Source organism: Triturus cristatus, chromosome 11 (genome assembly GCF_964204655.1).
Source record: "Triturus cristatus chromosome 11, aTriCri1.1, whole genome shotgun sequence".
In the NCBI taxonomy this organism is placed as follows: Eukaryota; Metazoa; Chordata; class Amphibia; order Caudata; family Salamandridae; genus Triturus; species Triturus cristatus.
The window spans coordinates 950,055,378-950,075,027 of NC_140594.1; positions in this window are offsets into that span (position 1 = coordinate 950,055,378).

Sequence of the window (19,650 nt, forward strand, 5' to 3'; positions counted from 1 at the left end):
GTAGTAGATTGGAGTGGAGTGAGGTTGATTGGGGTAGGCTGAAGTAGATTGGGGTAGAATGGAATAGAGTGGAGTTTGGTATATTAGGGTAGAGTGGAGTGGGGAAGATTAGAGTGGAGTTGGGTAGTTTGGAGCTGAGTGCAGTGGGGTAGAGTGAAGTGGGGTAGATTTAGCAGAGTGGAGTGGGGTAGATTGTGGTTTATTGGAATGGGATAGACTGTAGTAGATTGGAATGGAGTAGTGCAGATTGGATTTGAGTGGAGCGGGATAGATTGGAGTTGAGTAGGGTAGAGTGGAATGGTGTTGATTGATTGGAGTGGAGGGGTGGATTGGTGTGAAGTGTCGTAGATTAGAGTGGAGTGGGTAGATTGCAGTGGAGTCAGGTGGATTGGAGTGGTGTTGGATATATTGGAGTGGGGTGGGATATATTTGAGTGGGGGTAAATTAGAGTGTGGGTAGGTAGACTGGAGTGGAATAGATTAGATTGGGATAGAGTTGGATGGATTGCAGTGGATTGAAGTGAGGTGGATTGGAATAGACTGGAGTGGGTAGATTGGAGTGAAGTGTGGTAGATTGGAGTAGAGTGGAGTTGGAAATAGTGGGGTGGACAGATTGGGTGGATTGGAGTGGGGGTAGATTGGGGTAGATTGAAGAGGAGTAGGGAAGATTGGAGGGGGTACAGAGGTGTAGAGTGAAGTGTGGTAGCTTGGAGCTGAGTGTGGTGAAGTAGATTGTGATTGATTTGAGTGAGGTAAACTGTGATAGATTGGAGTGGAAGGTGTAGATTGGAGTGGAGTAGCATAGATTGGAGTAGAGTGGGATAGATTAGAGAAGAGTGGGGTAGAGTGTAGATTGATAGATTGGAGTAAAGTGTGGTAGATTGAAATGGAGTGAGTAGAAAGGAGTGGAGTCAGGTAGATTGGAGTGAAGTGGGGTACTTTGGGCTAGATTGCAGAAGAGGGGGTAGATTGGGGTAGAGTGGAGTGTTGTAGATTGAGATAGAGTGGAGTGAGGTAGATTGAGGGGATTGGAGTGGGGTAGATTGGAGTAGAGTGGGGTAGACTGGAGTGGAGTGCAGTGGGGTAGGGTGGAGGGGGTAGATTAGAGTGGAGTGGAGTGAGGTAGATAATGGCTGATTGAAGTGGGGTCGACTGTGGTAGATTAGAGTGGAGTGGTGTAGATTGGAGTGGAGTAGATTGGAGTGGGGTTGATTGGAGTGGAGGGAGGTGGATTGGAATGGAGTGGGTAGATTGGAGTGGAGTGGGGTAGATTGGAGTGTAGTGGGGTAGATTGGAGTAGAGTGTGGTAGAATGAGGTAGAATGAGTGAGGTAGAAGGAGGAGAGTGGAGTGGGGTATAGATTAGTAGAGTGGGGTAGATTGGGTGAATTGGAGTAGGGCAGATTTTGGTAGGGTCGATTGTAGTGTAATGGGGCAGAGCTGAGTGGGATATATTAGAGTAGACTGGTGTAGATGATAGTTGATTGAAGTGGGGTAGACAGTGGTAGATTGGATTGGCGTAGATTGAAGTGGAGTGGGGTAGATTGGAGTGGTGTGAGGTAAAGTGAGGTGGGGTAGATTGAATTTGAGTGCAGTAGATTGGACAGGAGCGGGTAGATTGGAGTGTAGTCAAGTAGATTGGAGTAGAGTGGGGTAGATTGGAGTAGAATGGAGTGGAGTAGGGTAGAAGAGGTAGAGTGTAGTGCAGTAGATTGGGCTAGAGTAGAGTGGGGTAGATTGAGTTGATTCTGGTGTGGTAGATTGGAGTGGAGTGAGGCAGATTGGAGTAGAGTACAGTGGAGTAAGGTGGAGTCGGGTAGTTTGGAGTGGAGTCGGCTAGTTTGGAGCTGAGTGCAGTGGGGGAGAGTGAAATAGGGTAGATTTAGTGGAGCGGAGTGGGGTAGATCATGGCTGATTGGAATGGGATAGACTTCAGTAGATTGGAATGGAGTAGTGTAGATTGGAGTTGAGTGGAGCGGGATAGAATGGAGTTGAGTAGGGTAGAGTGGAATGGTGTTGATTGGAGTGGAGGGGTGGATTAGAGTGTAGTGTTGTAGATTGGAGTGGAGTGGGTAGATTGGAGTAGAGTCAGGTGGATTGGAGTGGTGTTGGATATATTGGAGTGGAGTGGGATAAATTAGAGTGAGGTAGATTAGAGTGTGGGTAGACTAGATTGGATAGATTAGATTGGGATGGAGTTGGATGGATTGGGGTAGATTGAAGTGAAGTGGATTGTAATAGATTGTAGTGGGGTAGATTGGATTGAAGTGTGGTATATTGGAGTAGAGTGGAGTTGGGAATAGTGGAGTGGGGCAGATTGGGTGGATTGGAGTGGGGTAGATTGCGGTAGATTTGAGTGGAGTAGGGAAGATTGACGGGGGTACAGCGGTGTAGAGTGGAGTGGGGTAGCTTGGAGCTGAGTGTGGTGGAGTAGATTGTGATTGATTGGAGTGAGGTAAACTGTGATAGATTGGAGTGGAAGGTGTAGATTTGAGTGGAGTAGCAAAGATTGGAGTGGAGTGGGATAGATTAGAGTGGAGAGTGGTAGAGTGTAGTGCGATAGATTGGAGTGAAGTATGGTAGATTGAAATGGAGTCAGTAGAAAGGAGTGGAGTTAGGTAGATTGGAGTAAAGTGGGGTACTTTGGGCTAGAATACAGTAGAGGGGGTAGACTTGGATAGAGTGGAGTGTTGTAGATTGAGATAGAGTGGATGGAGTGGGGTAGATTGGAGTAGAGTAGGGTAGATTGGAGTGGAGTGCAGTGAGGTAGAGTGGAGGGGGTAGATTAGAGTAGAGTAGAGTGAGGTAGATAATGGCTGATTGGAGTGGGGTAGACTGTGGTAGATTAGAGTGGACTGGTGTAGACTGGAGTGGAGTGGAGAGTGATAGATGGAAGTGGAGTAGGGTAGAGTTGAGTGGAGTAGATTGGAGTGGGGTTAATTGGAGTGGAGACAGGCGGATTGGAATGGAGTGGGTAGATTGGAGAGGGGTATATTGGAGAGGAGTGGGGTAGATTGGGGTAGATTGGAGTAGAGTGTGGTAGAATGAGGTAGAATGAGTGAGGTAGAAGGAGGAGAGTGGAGTGGGGTATAGATGGGTAGAGTGGGGTAGATTGGGTAGGATAGAGTAGGGCAGATTTGAGTAGGGTGGATTGGAGTGGAGTGCAATGGGGCAGAGCTGAGTGGGGTAGATTGGAGTAGAGTGGTGTAGATGATGGTTGATTGAAGTGGGGTAGACAGTGGTAGATTGGAGTGGCATAGATTGAAATGGAGTGGGATAGATTGGAGTGGAGTAAGGTCAAGTGGAGTGGGGATAATTGGATTTGAGTGCGGTAGATTGGACAGGAGCGGGTTGACTGGAGTGTAGTCAGGTTGATTGGAGTAGAGTGGGGTAGACTGGAATAGATTGAGTGGAGTACGGTGGAAGGGGTAGAGTTGAGTGCTGTATATTGGGGTAGAGTAGAGTGGGGTATATTGAGTTGGTTGTGGTGTGGTAGATTGGAATGGAGTGAGGCAGATTGGAGTGGAGTACAGTGGAGTAAGGTGGAGTCGGGTAGTTTGGAGTGGAGTCGGCTAGTTTGGAGCTGAGTGCAGTGGGGGAGAGTGAAGTGGGGTAGATTTAGTGGAGTGGAGTAGATCATAGTTGATTGGAATGGGATAGAGTTTAGTAGAATATAATGTAGTAGTTTAGATTGGAGTTGAGTGGAGCGGGACAGATTGGAGTTGCGTAGAGTGGAATGGTGTTGATTGAAGTGGAGTCCAGTGGAGTAAAGTGTAGTGGGGTAGATTGGAGTGGAACATAGTGGGGTAGATTGGAGTGGTGTAGATTGGAGTGGAGTGTGATAAATTGGGGGGAGTGGAGTTGAGTGGAATGGAGTGGAGTATATTGAAGTGAAGTGTATTAGATTGAAGTGAAGTGTATTAGATTGGAGTAGAGTGGGTAGGTTGGAGTGGCGTAGTGTAGATTGGATTTAAGTGGGGAAATTGGAGTGAGGTGGAGTTAGATTGGGGTGGTTTGAGGTGGGTTGGAATAGATCAGAGTGAGGTGGTTTGGAATAGATTGGAGTGGAGTAGTGTGGAGTAAGGTAGATTGGAGTGGAGTGGGGCAGATTGTTTTAGATTCGAGTGCATTGGAGTGGTTTGGGGTAGATTGGGGTGAAGGGGTGTAGGGTAGATTGGGTTGATTGAAGTAGATTGGGGTAGATTGGGTGGATTGGAGTATAGTGGGTAGATTGGAATGAAGTGTGATAGACTTGAGTGGAGTGGAGTACATTGGAGTGGAAAGGGCTAGATTGGGTTGGTTGAAGTGGCATGGAGCAGATTGAGGTGGAGTGGAGTGGGGTAGATTGGGATAGATTGGAGTGGGGTATATTGGAGTGGAGTGAGGCAGATTGTTTTAGATTTGAGTGAATTGGAGTGGTTTGAGGCAGATTGTTGTGAAGGGGTGTAGGGTAGATTGGGTTGATTAAAGTATATTGGGGTAGATTGGGAGGATTGGAGTAGAGTGGGTCGATTGGAATGAAGTGTGGTAGAATTGAGTGGATTACATTCAAGTGGAAAGGGCTAGATTGGGGTTGGTTGAAGTGGCATGAAGCAGATTGAGGTGAAGTGGAGTGGGGTAGATTGGGATAGATTTGAGTGGGTTAGATTGGGGTAGATTGCAGTGGGTGAGATAGATTGGAGTGGAATAGACTGAGTACAGCTGAGTAGATAGTAGTGAAGTGGAGAGGGATAAATTGCAGTTGATCGGGGTGAGTGAGATAGATTGGAGTAGACTAGGATCGATTGGACTGGAGTTGTGTAGTTTGGAGGGGAGTGGGGTAGATGGGAGTGGGTGGGTATATTGGATTGGGGTAGGTTAGATTGTGGTGGTAGATTGTAGTGAAGTGGGCAGATTAAAATGGAGTGGGGTAGATTATGGTAGATTGAAGTGGTGTAGATTGGAGTGGTTTGGATTAGATTGGAGTGGAGTAGTTAGATTAGATATGAGTGCAATTGGGATGGGGTTGGATGGATTGGAGTGGAGTGGATTGGATTGGATTGGAATAGATGGGGTGGAGTGGGGTAAATTGAAGGGGATTAGGATAGTGTGTGCTAGATTGGAATGGATTGGATTGGAGTGGTGTAGATTGGAGTGGAGTGGAGTAGGGTTGAGTGTGGTTGATTGCGGCGGATTGAGAGCATTGTGGTAGATTAGAGTAGAGTGGTGTAGAGTGGAGTGAATAGTAGTTTAGAGTGAAATGGAGTAGATTGGAGTAGGGTGGGACAGACTGACATAGTTTGGAATGGAGTAGAGTAGATTGAGGTGGAGTGGAGTCAAGTGGGGTAGATTGGAGTGGAGTGTGGTAAATTGGGGTGGAGTGGGATACATTAAGGTAGATTGTAGTGGTGAAGATTGTGGTAGATTGTAGTGGAATGGAGTGGGGTAGATTGTAGTGGAGTGGGATAGATTGGAATTGAGTGTGGTAGAGTGAAGATGGGTAGATTGGAGTGGAGTGGCTCACATAGGGGTAAATTGAGCAGACAGGGTAGATTGGAGTGAGGTAGACTAAAGTGAAGTGTGGTAGATTGGAGAGAAGTAAAGTGGAGCCGATTGGAGTGGAGTGGGTGGATTGGGGTAGAATGGAGTGGAGAAGTGTAATCTGGAGTGGAGTGGGATCAATAGGAATCAAGTGGGGTAGTGTGGAGAGGGGTAGATTAGAGTAGAGTGAGGTCGATTTCAGTGAAGTGTGGCAGATTGGAGTGGAGTGTGTAGATTGGAGTGGAGTGGTGTAGATTGTGGTGAATCTGAGAGAAGTAGATTGGAGTGGAGTGGAATACATTGGAGAAGAGTGGTGTGGATTGGAGTAGAGACTACGGTAGTAGAGATAGTGGAGTAGAATGGAGTAGTTGTGTTTAGATTAGGTGGATTTTGGTGAGTTGGCATAGATTGGAGTGGAGTGGGGTAGTTGAAGTGGAGTGGGGTAGGTTAGAGTGGAGTGGGGTAGAGTGTGTTAGATTGGGGTGGATTGGAGTAGAGTTGGATGGATTGGGATGGAGAGGAGTGGAGTAGATTGGGTTTGATTGGGGTACATTGGGATAGAGCGAGTGGATTGGGGTAAATTTGAGTGAGGTAGGTTGGATTGGAGTGGGGTAGATTGGAGTAGGATGGGTTACAATGAGGTGGGGTATGATAGATTGGAGAGGAGTAGATTGGCATATGTTGCAGTGAAGAGGGGTAGATTGCAGTAGATTGGAGTGGAGGGGGATAGATTAGAATAAAGTGGGATAGATTGAGTGGAGTTGTATGGACTGGAGTGAAGTGAGGTATATTGTGTTGGATGGGAGTGGAGTGTGGTAGAATGGCATGGAGTGGGGTAGAATGGGGTATATTGAAGTGGAGTAGATTATAGTAGAGTGGAGTGGGGTAGATTAATGTGGAGTGGATTAGATTGGAGTTAAGTGGGGTGGATTAGGAGGAATGGGGTAGATTGTGGTATATTAGAGTGGTGTGGGGGTATATTGGAGTAGAGTGGTGTAGACTTAAGTAAAGTGGGGTGGGTTAGATTTGGGTGGAGTGCAGTAGAATGAAGTTAAGTCAGTGGATTGATGTGTATTGTGGTAGATTTGAGTTAAGTGGAGTAGACTGAGGTGGAGTGGAGTGGGGTATATAGGGGTAGATTGAGTGGTGTGGTACATTGGAGTGGAGTAGATTGGAGTGGAGTGGAGTGTGGTAGATCGGGATTGAGTGGAGTGGAATAGAGTTGAATGGGGAAGATTGGTTGAAATGGAGTAGGGTAGATTGGGTTAGATTGAAGTGGAGGGGGTAGATTAGAGTAGATTGGAGCAGCGTGCAGGAGGAAGAGTGAAGTGGGGTAGATTGGAGTGGAGTGGGATAGTTTGTCTTATGATTGGAGTGGGGTAGACTGTGGTAGATTGGAGTCGAGTAGCATAGATTAAAGTGAAGTGGGGTGGATTGGAGTAGAGTGGAATATAGTACATTGGAGTAGGGTGGGGTAGATTGGAGTGAAGTGCGGTAGATTGTAGTGAAGTGGATAGATTAGAAGGTAGTGGGATAGATTATGATAGATTGGAGTGGTGTAGTTTAGAGTGGAGTAGATTGGAGTAGAGTGGGGTAGATTGGATTTGGGTTAGAGTTGGATGTATTGGGATAGATTGGGGTGGGTTTGTATAGATTGGAGTGGAGTTGGGTAAATTAAAGTGTATTAGGATAGATTCTGTATGATGGAGTGGAGTGGAATGGAGCGGAGTGGAGTAGGGTATATTGGGGTAAATTGGGGTATATTGAGTGGACTATTGTAGACTGGAGTGGAGAGGGGTAGATTGGAGTGAATTGTGGTGGAGTAGAGTGGAGTAGAGTATATTGGAGTGGAGGGTGACATATTGGGGTAGCTTGGAGTGGAGTAGAGTAGAGTTTGATGGAGTGGGGTGGAGTAGATTGGAGTGGAGTGCTGTAAATTGGGGTGGAGTGGGGTACATTAAGCTAGATTTTAGTGGGGTAGATAGAGATAGCCTGTTTTGGAGTAGAGTGGGGAAGATTGGAGTGGAGGGAGATAGACTGAAGTGAAGTGTAGTAAATTGGAGTAGCTTTGGTGGATGTGAGTAGATTGGAGTGGGATAGACTGACAGACAGTGGAGTAGATTGGAGTGGAGTGGGGTAGATTGGAGTGGAGTGGTATAGATTGTGGTAAATCTGAGAGAAGTAGATTGGAGTGGAGTGGAATACATTGGAGAGGAGTGGTGTGGATTGGAGTAGAGACTGCGGTAGTAGAGATAGTGGAGTAGATTGGAGTGGTTGTGTTTAGATTAGGTGGATTTTGGTGAGTTGGGATAGATTGGAGTGGAGTGGGGTAGTTGAAGTGGTGTGGGGTAGGTTGGAGTGGAGTGGGGTAGAGTGTGTTAGATTGGGGAGGATTGGAGTAGAGTTGGATGGATTGGGATGGAGCGGAGTGGAGTAGATTGGGTTTGATTGGGGTACATTGGGATAGATCGAGTGGATTGGGGTACATTTGAGTGAGGTAGGTTGGATTGGAGTGGGGTAGATTGGAGTAGGATGGGTTAGAATGAGGTGGGGTATGATAGATTGGAGAGGAGTAGATTGGCATATGTTGCAGTGAAGATTGGTAGATTGCAGTAGATTGGAGTGGAGTGGGATAGATTAGAATAGAGTGGGATAGATTGAGTGGAGTTGTATGGACTGGAGTGAAGTGAGGTATATTGTGTTGGATGGGAGTGGAGTGTGGTAGAATGGCATGGAGTTGGGTAGAGTGGGGTATATTGAAGTGGAATAGATTATAGTAGAGTGGAGTGGGGTAGATTAATGTGGAGTGGATTAGATTGGAGTTAAGTGGGGTGGATTAGGAGGAATGGGTTAGATTGTGGCATATTAGAGTGGTGTGAGGTAGATTGGAGTAGAGTGGTGTAGACTTAAGTGAAGTGGGGTGGGTTAGATTTGGGTGGAGTGCAGTAGAATGAAGTTAAGTCAGTGGATTGATGTGAATTGTGGTAGATTGGAGTTAAGTGGAGTAGACTGAGGTGGAGTGGAGTGAGGTATATAGGGGTAGATTGAGTGGTGTGGCACATTGGAGTGGAGTAGATTGGAGTGGAGTGGAGTGTGGTAGATCGGGATTGAGTGGAGTGGAATAGAGTTGAATGGGGTAGATTGGTTGAAATGGAGTAGGGTAGATTGGGTTGGATTGAAATGGAGGGAGTAGATTAGAGTAGATTGGAGCAGCGTGCATGAGGAAGAGTGAAGTGGGGTAGATTGGAGTGGAGTGGGATAATTTGTCTTATGATTGGAGTTGGGCAGACTGGGGTAGATTGGAGTCGAGTAGCATAGATTGAAGTGAAGTGGGGTGGATTGGGGTAGAGTGGAATATAGCACATTGGAGTAGGGTGGGGTAGATTGGAATGAAGTGCGGTAGATTGTAGTGGAGTGGATAGATTAGAAGGTAGTGGGATAGATTATGATATATTGGAGTGGTGTAGTTTAGAGTGGAGTATATTGGAGTAGAGTGGGGTAGGTTTGATTTGGGTTAGATTAGGGTGTATTGGGATAGATTGGGGTGGGTTGGTATAGATTGGAGTGGAGTGGGGTAAATTAAAGTTTATTAGGATAGATTCTGTATGAGTGGAGTGGAGTGGAATGAAGTGGAGTGGAGTAGGGTATATTGGGGTTAATTGGGGTATATTGAGTGGACTATTGTAGACTGGAGTGGAGAGGGGTAGATTGGAGTGAATTGTGGTGGACTGGAGTGGAGTAGAGTAGATTGGAGTGGTGGGTGACAGATTGGGGTTGCTTGGAGTGGAGTAGAGTAGAGTTTGATGGAATGGGGTGGGGTAGATTGGAGTGTAGTGCTGTAAATTGGGGTTGAGTGGGATACAATAAGCTAGATTGTAGCGGGGTAGACTGAGATAGCCTGTATTGGAGTAGAGTGGGGAAGATTGGAGGGGAGGGAGATAGACTGAAGTGAAGTGTAGTAAATTGGAGTGGCATTGGTGGATTTGGGTAGATTGGAGTGGGATAGACCGACATACAGTGGGGTAGATTGGAGTAGAGCGGGGTAGATTGGAGTGGAGCGGGATAGATTTTAGAGGAGTGGTTTAGATTGGAGTGGAGTGGAGCAGATTTGAGTGGGATGCGTTTATACTGGGGTGGATTGGGATAGATTGAGGGTAAATTGGAGTAGAGTGTCTTAGATTGGAGTGGAATGTGGTAGAACAGAGTGGTATGGAGTACATTGGAGTGGAGTGAGATAGATTGGCGTAGATTTGAGTAGAGGAAACTAGATTGCGGTCGAGTGCAGTGGGGTAGATTGAGCATAGTGGGGTAGATTAGGGTAGATTGCAGTGGCGTTGGTAGATTCAGGTAGCATGTAGTGGAGTGGAGTGCTGTGTGGTAGATAGAAGTGGAAATGGACAGACTGAAGTGGAGTAGGATAGATTAGTTTGGCATGGGGTATAATGGAGTGGGATAGAATTGAGTAGAGTGGGGTAGGTTTGAGTGAAGTGTCATAGATTGGAGTGGGGTGGGATAGATTAGAGTGTCATAAGGGGTAGAGTAGTGTGGTAAATAATTTAATTACCGGGACTTAATTTGATACAGAAACATAATAAAAATAGCTCAGTAAATAAGAGGCAGAATCCGTGGTATTAGAGGTTCGGAATGGGCTTTATTCCAATGGACGATTCGAATCGGTTGCTCCAAGTTCCATCACCACGAAGGTTCAGGAAGTGAAGTACATACTTTATTGATAATTAATCACTTTTATACAATAGGCATTACAGTGAAACAAATGCAAGAGGCGTAACAATTGATAGTGTGGATAAAATGTACATACGTAGCAAAAGTAGGCGTAACTGGGTGTGACTAAAGAACGTCATCAGATGTGATGTCATAATAGGGAGGTTCCATGAAAGAATTTCGCAATGTCAGCAGAAATACTTGGCAGAAATGCGTGCGCAGCAGCATGACGTGTGATTGACGTGCAACTAGGGGGTGAAGGGGACTTGACATTTAGCTCTACATGTGGCGACAGAAGTCTGGAGGGTCAAGTCAACCTAATCCCAAATCATATCTAACATCCTATGTTTAAAGAACTATGTTATCCAAAAGAGAGGTCTTCTTAGAGTAGAATCTTATTCTATACTGACTATACTGACTGTTAATGCGTGTGCAAGCGTCTAAGTGTCTACATTAGATGCGAGGGCGGAAATCTTCCATAATAATAGGGCTATGAATTACTTGCATAAAGACAGAGAAGCCGGGCCTTTGCTCGGTAACTGGAAGAATGTTTACTTAAACTACTAGACAGGAATGCATTGGGCAGGGAGCGGAGCAGATAATTTCGAAGGTGAAATACAGTTTTTGGCAGGCAACAGGCTGATGTCAGACTTCGTGAGCCGCGCAGGGAATGAGACAAAGTTCATGGTCACAGATGCAGGCTCAGACTGGAGCTTTCAGAGGCAGAAGGCAAGAAGAGTTTGACGACAGAATCAGGGCCTACTTGCCTGGACTGTAAAAATGGCATAAGTGAACCATATAAAGCCGGTGGCCTTTCGTACTTAGGAGTGGAATATCCGGCCTATTCATGGCGGATCTGAAAGAGGACATGTTGACGGTGGACGCACATGTGTTTGCGTCTTCATAACTGGAACTGGAGGGAACATACATGTACTTGTGATTCATACATGGAACCGTTGGGGTCCAAGATAGGGGACATAACTGATCAGAAAAATCCATATTTCCACATTCCCTCCTTGTCCCCTACTTGCCCGTTAAGAGATATCAATCTTCATCAATCCATTGATCTGTTCATATAGCATCATTTGTTCTTCTTTCTTCTTCCGTGATGAATGAAATCTTGGTGGTGGAATACACGATGTGGCACACAGACCACAGATCGCTGGTCCACATTGTAGACATAGACAGCAACTGAATAGTATGAGAAGGCCAATACCTAGGAAGGATAGGACCTTCCATCCAAAGGTAGATAATACACTCCAAAACCAACCGGACCAAGTCCAGGTGCCTGGATTCTGGTGTATCTGGCTTACAATCTTATGAAGGCGAGTTATGGCTTTATATACAGATGGCGAATTTTCTGGTATGAAAATGCAACAGCTTGATCCGATGACCCTACAGGCTCCGCCCCTATCGGCCAGGATGACGTCAAGGACAAGACGATTTTGAAGCACAACAATCCGCATAGCAGACTGCTCTTCTGTTAAATTGCCTAAGGCGGAAATAGTTTCGTTCACTACTGCTTCAAGGGTTCTAGTTAATCTACGTATCAGCTTACTATTAGTAACGGTACCTATATAGGGAAAGAGACCTTTATTAAAATCTGTGTATTTTTCCCATGCTGTTTCAGTGTAATCGACTATTGGGAGATCTCTCCTTACTCTATTGTATACTAAATGAGTATTTCTGTGATAATCAGGAGGAGCTAGGAAAACAGGTGGCAAAAGAAATCCAATGTAGCAGGTACCATCCCAATCTAGAGGCAAACGTACATATGCCGTCTGACCACATATAAAATAGGAATGGCGGGAAGCTCTAAATGTAGACTTGCCCTGATCACTAAATTCTACTACAGTGGTGCATCTACTATGGCCCATATGTATGGAACCATTCTTTCTTACACATAATTCACCTTTTACTGGAAATATTGACATAGCGGGCAAGATTGGAGTAGCTTCGGATTCGACATTTAGGATCATAAGATTAAGCGTAAAATTACCTAATCCATACACTTCATTTTCTAGATCAGTTCCTGTTCTCTTGGGAAGTCCCTCCTTGTTAGGGTAGCAGACTTTAAGTAAAACTAAGTTCAAATTTCCCCATACCCAGTTATCTTGATAAACTGCAGAATTCGAATCTAGGGAATTAATTAAACTAAACCATGCTCCACAGGAGCCGTTGTGTGTGAACGGGTATGGAAAGAGAGGTAGAATTCCTTTATAATTCTGATAGGGAGGGAGTCGGCCACATATCCAACAATTTGTAGCATTGCTAACCTGATGGGAATGATGTAACATACTAATAAACGTGTTATTGCGCAGCGCAAATCTATAAGACAACTCAAGCGGAGGTAATTCACTAAAAGAATGTTCAGCAGTAATATTATAAACATGTCTAGAAATAGGATAATATATGTGCAACAATATACTTGCAGTAATTATTAAAAGACTTAAGAAGAACAAAATTAATAGCGTCACTGTGCAATGACTACGCAGTGATTTACAGAACGCATGTCGTTTCAACATTTTTCGGGTGTGTTCTCTATTCAGGTCTAAGGGATACATGTCAGAGACAATTCAACCGCTTCACCTTGGAGAGGACTTAAACAATCAAATTGCTTGACTGATTAGACCTGAGTTTTAGTTTATAATGTTCGTGATTACTCGTTTCAACCAAAGGAAGTTTTGAGTCAATGGGTGAAGACACACGAGGTGTGGTATTCACATCCGACAGTAGTCCATGAAATTTCTTGATATGACTTGAATGAATCCAGCCTTTTCTGCCCTCGATCTTCACGGCTGTCCTTGTGGTGAGCAAGACCAGCTGCGGCGACTTCCACCTAGGATCCAGCTGAGTCTTTCGATCAAAGTTCCTCACCAGGACCAGGTCCCCCGGAATTACGTCATGGGGTTTCACCTCAGTGTTGTCGGGAAAGGCTGCAGCTACCTGTGAACGACAAGATTGTAGTGCAGACATCAAGGAAGCCAGGTAATCTGTCAGCATATTACAGTCAATATCAGTTATTTTGCGTGGTATAGGCGTCCCCCACATATTCGGTGGTCTGCCAAAGATCACCTCATACGGGGATAGCCCTGTTCGAGAGTGTGCTACCATTCTCATGTAAAAGAGTGCAACTGGTAACGCTACTACCCAGTCGACACCTTTCTCTCTGCATATTTTGGACAATCTGATTTTCAGGATCTGATTATGTCTTTCTACGAGACCTGCTGCCTCGGGGTGTCGGACACAGTGAAATTTCCACTGATAGCCTAACAAAAGTGAAACGTGTTTCATTAGTTCGGATGAGAACGGCTGGCCGTTATCTGAGTAGACAACACGTGGTAAACCGTATCGTGGGAAGAATTCTCGAACCAACTGTTTGGCAGTAGTCGGGGCAGTGTAATCTGAAACCGGGTATGCCTCTGTCCAACGGGAAAGAGCACAGACAACTACGAGAACATATTTGAATCCTCGACATCGTTCCATCTGGATATAATCCATCTGGAGGACTTTAAAAGGGTGATCAGGAGGCTGAAATCCACCCTGTTCTACAGGTACGCTTTTTCCTGGGTTGAACTGACAACAGATCATACAGGTACGAACTTTTTGTTTAGCTGCTGCTCGTAAATGTTTATTGAACCAAATGTGTTGAATGCTGTCTAGCATAGCTTTTTCTCCTAGATGCGCTGGACTATGTATAGTGTTAATAATGACTTGGACCATTGAATCAGGAAGGAACCATACAGATTTTTCCTTCGTCATCCATCCTTGATCCGTTCGGATCCCTCCTAATTCAGTCCATTTCTTTATTTCATCTGGTGTAGCATGTGTCTGTATATCAATTACGTCAAGAGTGGGATCTTTAACCGTCATACAATGTGTTGGCGTCGGAACTATTGTCTTTGTCATGTCGGATGTTTGAGTTTGAGCAGTCTGTTTAGCTGTTCTGTCAGCTAGATCATTGCCTTGAGAAATGATATCAGTAACTTTCGTATGAGCTTTACATTTCATAATTGATATTGCAGTGAGTAGATGTATTGCATCTAATAAGGCATGAATGAGGGGTCCGTGCTGAATGTGGGCACCGTGAGAAGTTAAATAACCTCTCTCTCGCCACAGCACGCCGAAGTCATGTACAACTCCGAATGCATAACGTGAATCAGTGTATATGTTGACTTTTTTATTTGTGGCTTGAATACAGGCTTGTGTCAGAGCGATGAGCTCTGCGGCTTGAGCTGACAAGGTATTTATGCAATTTGTTTAGATGACTTCAGTGTCTGTTGTGACTGCGTAAGCGGCCACTAACTCTCCTGTACTTGTTCTCATGCATGAACCATCTACATACAACGTCAGGTCTGGGTCTGACAATGGGACATCTGTTAAGTCTTGTCTGGGTTTCGTCGTGATTGCAATAACTTCAATACAATCATGAGCTAGTGGGTCTGTTCCGGTTACAGGTAAAAGTGTGGCAGGATTCAATGTGTTACAACGTCTGATTTCTATATGTGGCTGAAACAATGTTAATTCATACCCTGTAAGTCGCGCTATAGTCAAGTGTTGTGTTTGCGTTCGATTCACAAGAACCTCTACTGCATGTGGTACTTGAACTGTCAATGGATGTCCTAACACTATGGCATCGCTTTGTCTGATTGCTAAAGCTGTTGCTGCCACTGATTTCAGGCACGCAGGCAAAGCCTGAGCTACGGGATCTAATGTACTAGAAAAATAAGCACATGGTTTATGTGATCCTGCTTGTTCCTGTGTGAGTACTGACAAGGCAGTACCTTCGCGCTCTGTAACAAAGAGTGTAAACTGTTTACTGTAACATGGTGTTGCTAAAACAGGTGCTTGGCATAAAGCTTTCTTTAGGCTTTCAAAAGCTTGTGTATGTTCCTGAGTCCAAGGGAGAACAGTCGATGTGGCTGCCTCCTGTGTTGTCAATTGAATGAGTGGTTTTGCTAGAAATGCATATTGAGGGATCCACTGTCTACAATATGAAGTGAGGCCTATGAAAGCCCGCACCTCCTTTTGTGTCTTGGGTATTGGCATGTTAGCTATTAACTGAATGCGGTCGGGTGTAAGCTGCCTTCCCTCCTTGGACAGCGAGTGTCCAAGATAAACAACTCGCTGGACACAGAATTGCAGCTTAGAAGGGGACACCTTGTGCCCCTTTTCGGCTAGAAATTGTAAAACTGTCAGTGATGCTTTCTCACATTCGGGTTCGCTTCTAGCGGTGATCAGCAGATCATCAACATATTGAAGCAAGGCAGTGTTAACTGGCATGTGGATACTGTCGAGTTCTCGTTTCAGTGCTTGGCTATAGATGCTGGGGCTTTCTGTAAATCCTTGAGGTGCGCGTGAGAATTTAAAGCTACGTCCATTTAAACTAAATCCGAACAAGTATTGGCTTTCCGGATCTATTGGGACGCTGAAAAAGGCATTCTTGAGATCAATTACAGTAAAGAATGTTGCTTCGGAATCAATAGCTGTCAGTAATGACGAGATATCTGGGACCACAGGAAATTGTGGCACAATGCACTTGTTTAATTCGCGCAGATCAATAACCAATCGATATACTGGCGGGGCCTTTGGATCAGTTCGTTTAAGAATCGGAATTATCGGTGAATTACATATATTGGAGTCTGTTTCCACAACCACTCCTTGGGCAATGAGCTCGTCAATGATTTGCAGTAAAGCCACTACAGCATCTGGTGGTAACTTGTATTGTCGCATTCGTGGTAGTACCACTCCTGCCTTTAGTGTAACTCGATATGGTGTAATATTCATGCAACCAACATCAGTAGGGCCTTGTGCCCATAGATGTGTAGGTAAAGTCTGCAGTCGGGGATCCATGTCTCTAGACACATAGTGACCTTTAAAATCACGTAAAAACAATCTTACTCCTTCCGGAGAACAACATATTATAGCTCCTAGAGCTTTCAGTGTTTTTATACCTAACAAGTTTTCTGGACATGATTTAGTAAGCAATAAATCTGTAGTTCGGGTCAAAGGTCCTATCGTAAGTGGAAGAGGCTGTGATACTTCATTAACAATAGGTTTTCCTGAAAAACCAAGGGAAATATTCTGTGAGCCTGAGAGGGGTGCCCCTGGAACTTCACTACGTTTTATGGTTGTTCGACTTGCCCCTGTATCGAGTAAAAATGTTCTATCTTGGCCTAATAATTCACTATGTACATAGGGTCCTTCTTGGTCTACAGGGACCTCGATAAGGGGTAAGTCAACTTCCCTCTCTAGGCTGGTTCATGCGTATCGTTGATAATCAGGATAGTCATACTGTGCGGTCTGGTACAGCTGTCGTGTCGTGGTTTGTGTGGCAGCAACAGGCAGCGCTGGTGCAGCTGGCACAAACTGTATAGACTGTGGTGGAGCTGGCATGGACTGTGCATGCTGCGGGGCTCCTTGTTCATTCTGATCCTGTCTAAGTGGCCGTGGTCTTTCTTTTGTAATACCTGTGGCGATATTACGCTTCAGGACTGGGCAATCGTGTACATAATGACCTGGCTGTTTACAATAGTTGCATGTCCCTTTTACAGGACCTGCTGAAACACTGGACTGTGTCATACCCTTTTTATGACCGTCAGCTGGAACTGTCTGGGAAACTAGCATTTTCATTTTCGTGTCTTTCATGCGTCTTTGTTCATGTTCTTGTTCCTCTCTAATTCTATTGTGATGGTACTGTAACATTTGCAACATTTGTGATGGGGTGTTACCTTGCCAGGTACTCTCGAATTTTAATACTCTATTCTTCACTTGGGGTAAGGAATTTTCAACTAATTTTGTCACAAACAGATGTGGGTATGATTCGCTACTTGCTTTTATGCCACTATTTATACCAAAACATTTTTCAAAACGGGCATAGAAATCACTAGTGTCTTCATCTTGCTTTTGTTTACAGGCTGAAATTGTACCCCAGTCTTCCTTTTTCGTAGTTAACAAACGTGGCAGTACCTGTACTAGTAAACCTGGTAGTGCTTTAGTTTTATCCCCAAGCCCTGCTCCTGCAGTTCGGGCCTTTTCTTCTGCTTCTAATGCTGACCATTCTATCTTTTGGTCTCCCACCTCCCACTCTTTTTCCTTGAGTTTTTCATAAATGCCAGCAGGCATCAATACCTTTAATATTGTCATAATGTCGGGATAGGTATACTCTCCCATGAGTAACATGTCTTTAATTTCTCGGTGGAAACCCGCTGGGTCTTTGTCATGACTGGGTACCACTTTCTTCATTTGTAACAATTCTATTTTCGATATGGGCGTATATACAAATACACGTTTAAACTCATTGTCCTCGCCTTTTATTGGGTGTACCTCTCGTAAAGGATTCTGTCTGTCCATGTAATACGTAGTTCTTTCCTTGATGGGCAATGAGACATGTTCTGGGCATACAAAAAGAATGTACTGCTTTCTTGATTCCAGTATTTCTTTAATTAACTTAGTACCTGAACCTCTCCATCTATTCGTGAGTAATTCAGTCAATATATCAGGTAAGGGACCAGGATCTGAATGCTGACTCTGATATAGTATAAGGAGTTGTTGAATCATATAAATCCCACCTAAACGCTGTTCATCTGGGGTGAGATTCAAAAATGTGTGTGCTACTGTATCATCATCATACTTTCCGGGATTGTCAACCCAATGAACGGCTGACCTGGCTAATTCTTGTTCATCCATAGAATCGAGAAAATGATAACCCCTTCGTTCTCGGAGTAATTTGTCAGCGGCTTGGAACGAATGCTCGGGGGACCTTATATTTATTATAGGTGTTTGGAAATTCCTGTTATTATCTGGACATATCGGACGTATCGGGTCAATAAAACATCTAGTACTATTACAAGATCTTCCTCTACCTACATAGGCTATGGTGTCTGACTGTCCTGTGGGCAGTCCTGATCCTTCCTCCTCGCTTTGTTCGAACTGGTCTACCGCTAATCTCTCTTCGTGTAGGCGTTCTATTTCTTTACGGATCTTTCGGCACATGGCTATTATACAATTTTGCTTATCATGTCTCCCTTCTGATATATTCTGGCTCCATCTGGTAAGAATTTGCATTGCTTCCGGGTCTACCCCCGGTCGGTCTTGATTTCTGATCACACAATTTATGAGGAAACGTAACAGTTCCCCCTGTATCTCCACTTTCTGGTATTCCATAGCTCTGTTAATACATTCAGAATCTCGCCCTGTTTGGACAAAATGATATATATTATCTAGATGCACAGTCATTCCTGGTATCTTCCCTAAATACACCGCGGCTCGTCTGATACGTAATGATGCCATGATCATTTCGTCCTCTTTGCCGGGCACAGGGTCATATCTACAATCTATAAGAAGTTCCTTAAGCGTGCGGGCATTTATGAGTTTGGGGGTACGTGAATGTGCTGATTCTTGAAAGGTAAGTTTATTTACTCTGGGTGGCGTAGAAAAAATGTTGGTAGCACCTCCCGTAGCCCCATCTGGGGTATCGGGCGTGAAAGGATTCGTTGAACGCGATACAGCAACTATAGGTGTGGACACAGCTATAGAAGTAGCTGTAGGAACAGATGTGGAAACAGATGTGCTTGCCGGAACTTGTGTCAGGGTTTGTTGCTGTAGAGATACAGATACTGGATCTTGGCGTTGAACCTCCCTGGCAGGCGGTCTATGTGGGGCGGGATTAGCGTACTCGGGAGCTGCGTCATCTCAATATGAGGAAAGAAAAACATCTTCTGCGGTTCTAGGATGCCCCTTAGGATGCATTTTTATTGGAAACAATGGGGGTGGCAAGTCTTTTGGTATTTCCGGAGTAGCCTTAGGTAATCCCTCGGCCAGGAGGGGATACATACCATTCATAAGGGCATTTCTTTGTCTGTCTATTTGTTCTGATTTCACTCGTGTACCTTCTTCAATTAATAGATTTTCTCGGACTTTATTTGAATTCTCTTTATTTTTCTCTTCCTGTCGGAGTGCTTTTTCTGTACGTTTATGAGATTCTTTACGCCACAACTCAACGGCGTCTTTCTGTGACTGTCTGACTTTCCTTTTCCATAACTCTTCCTCTATTTTCATGATGCACTCTGCATCCCAGGTCCCAGCTGCGGGCCACCTCTGACTTTCTGGTAATTCCTTGGTGTAGTCTACCCATAAATCAAGAAATAATATAGCGTCTAAGCCGTGTTTATGATACATGAAGTACCCTGGAGTGTCCCTAGGAGGAATAGGAACAGCTTCTTCGAGTACCCCTTTTCTTGTTGTGATCTATCTTAATTTCGAAAAGAGCGGCATATTGAGAACTGATCTGATACTTGATCTTGAACAAACTTAATACAATAGACACAATAATGAACAGTCATTCATACCACAATATGCAGAACGTATTTAAAACATTTAACATGTAACATTTAACTGAGCAACAATGA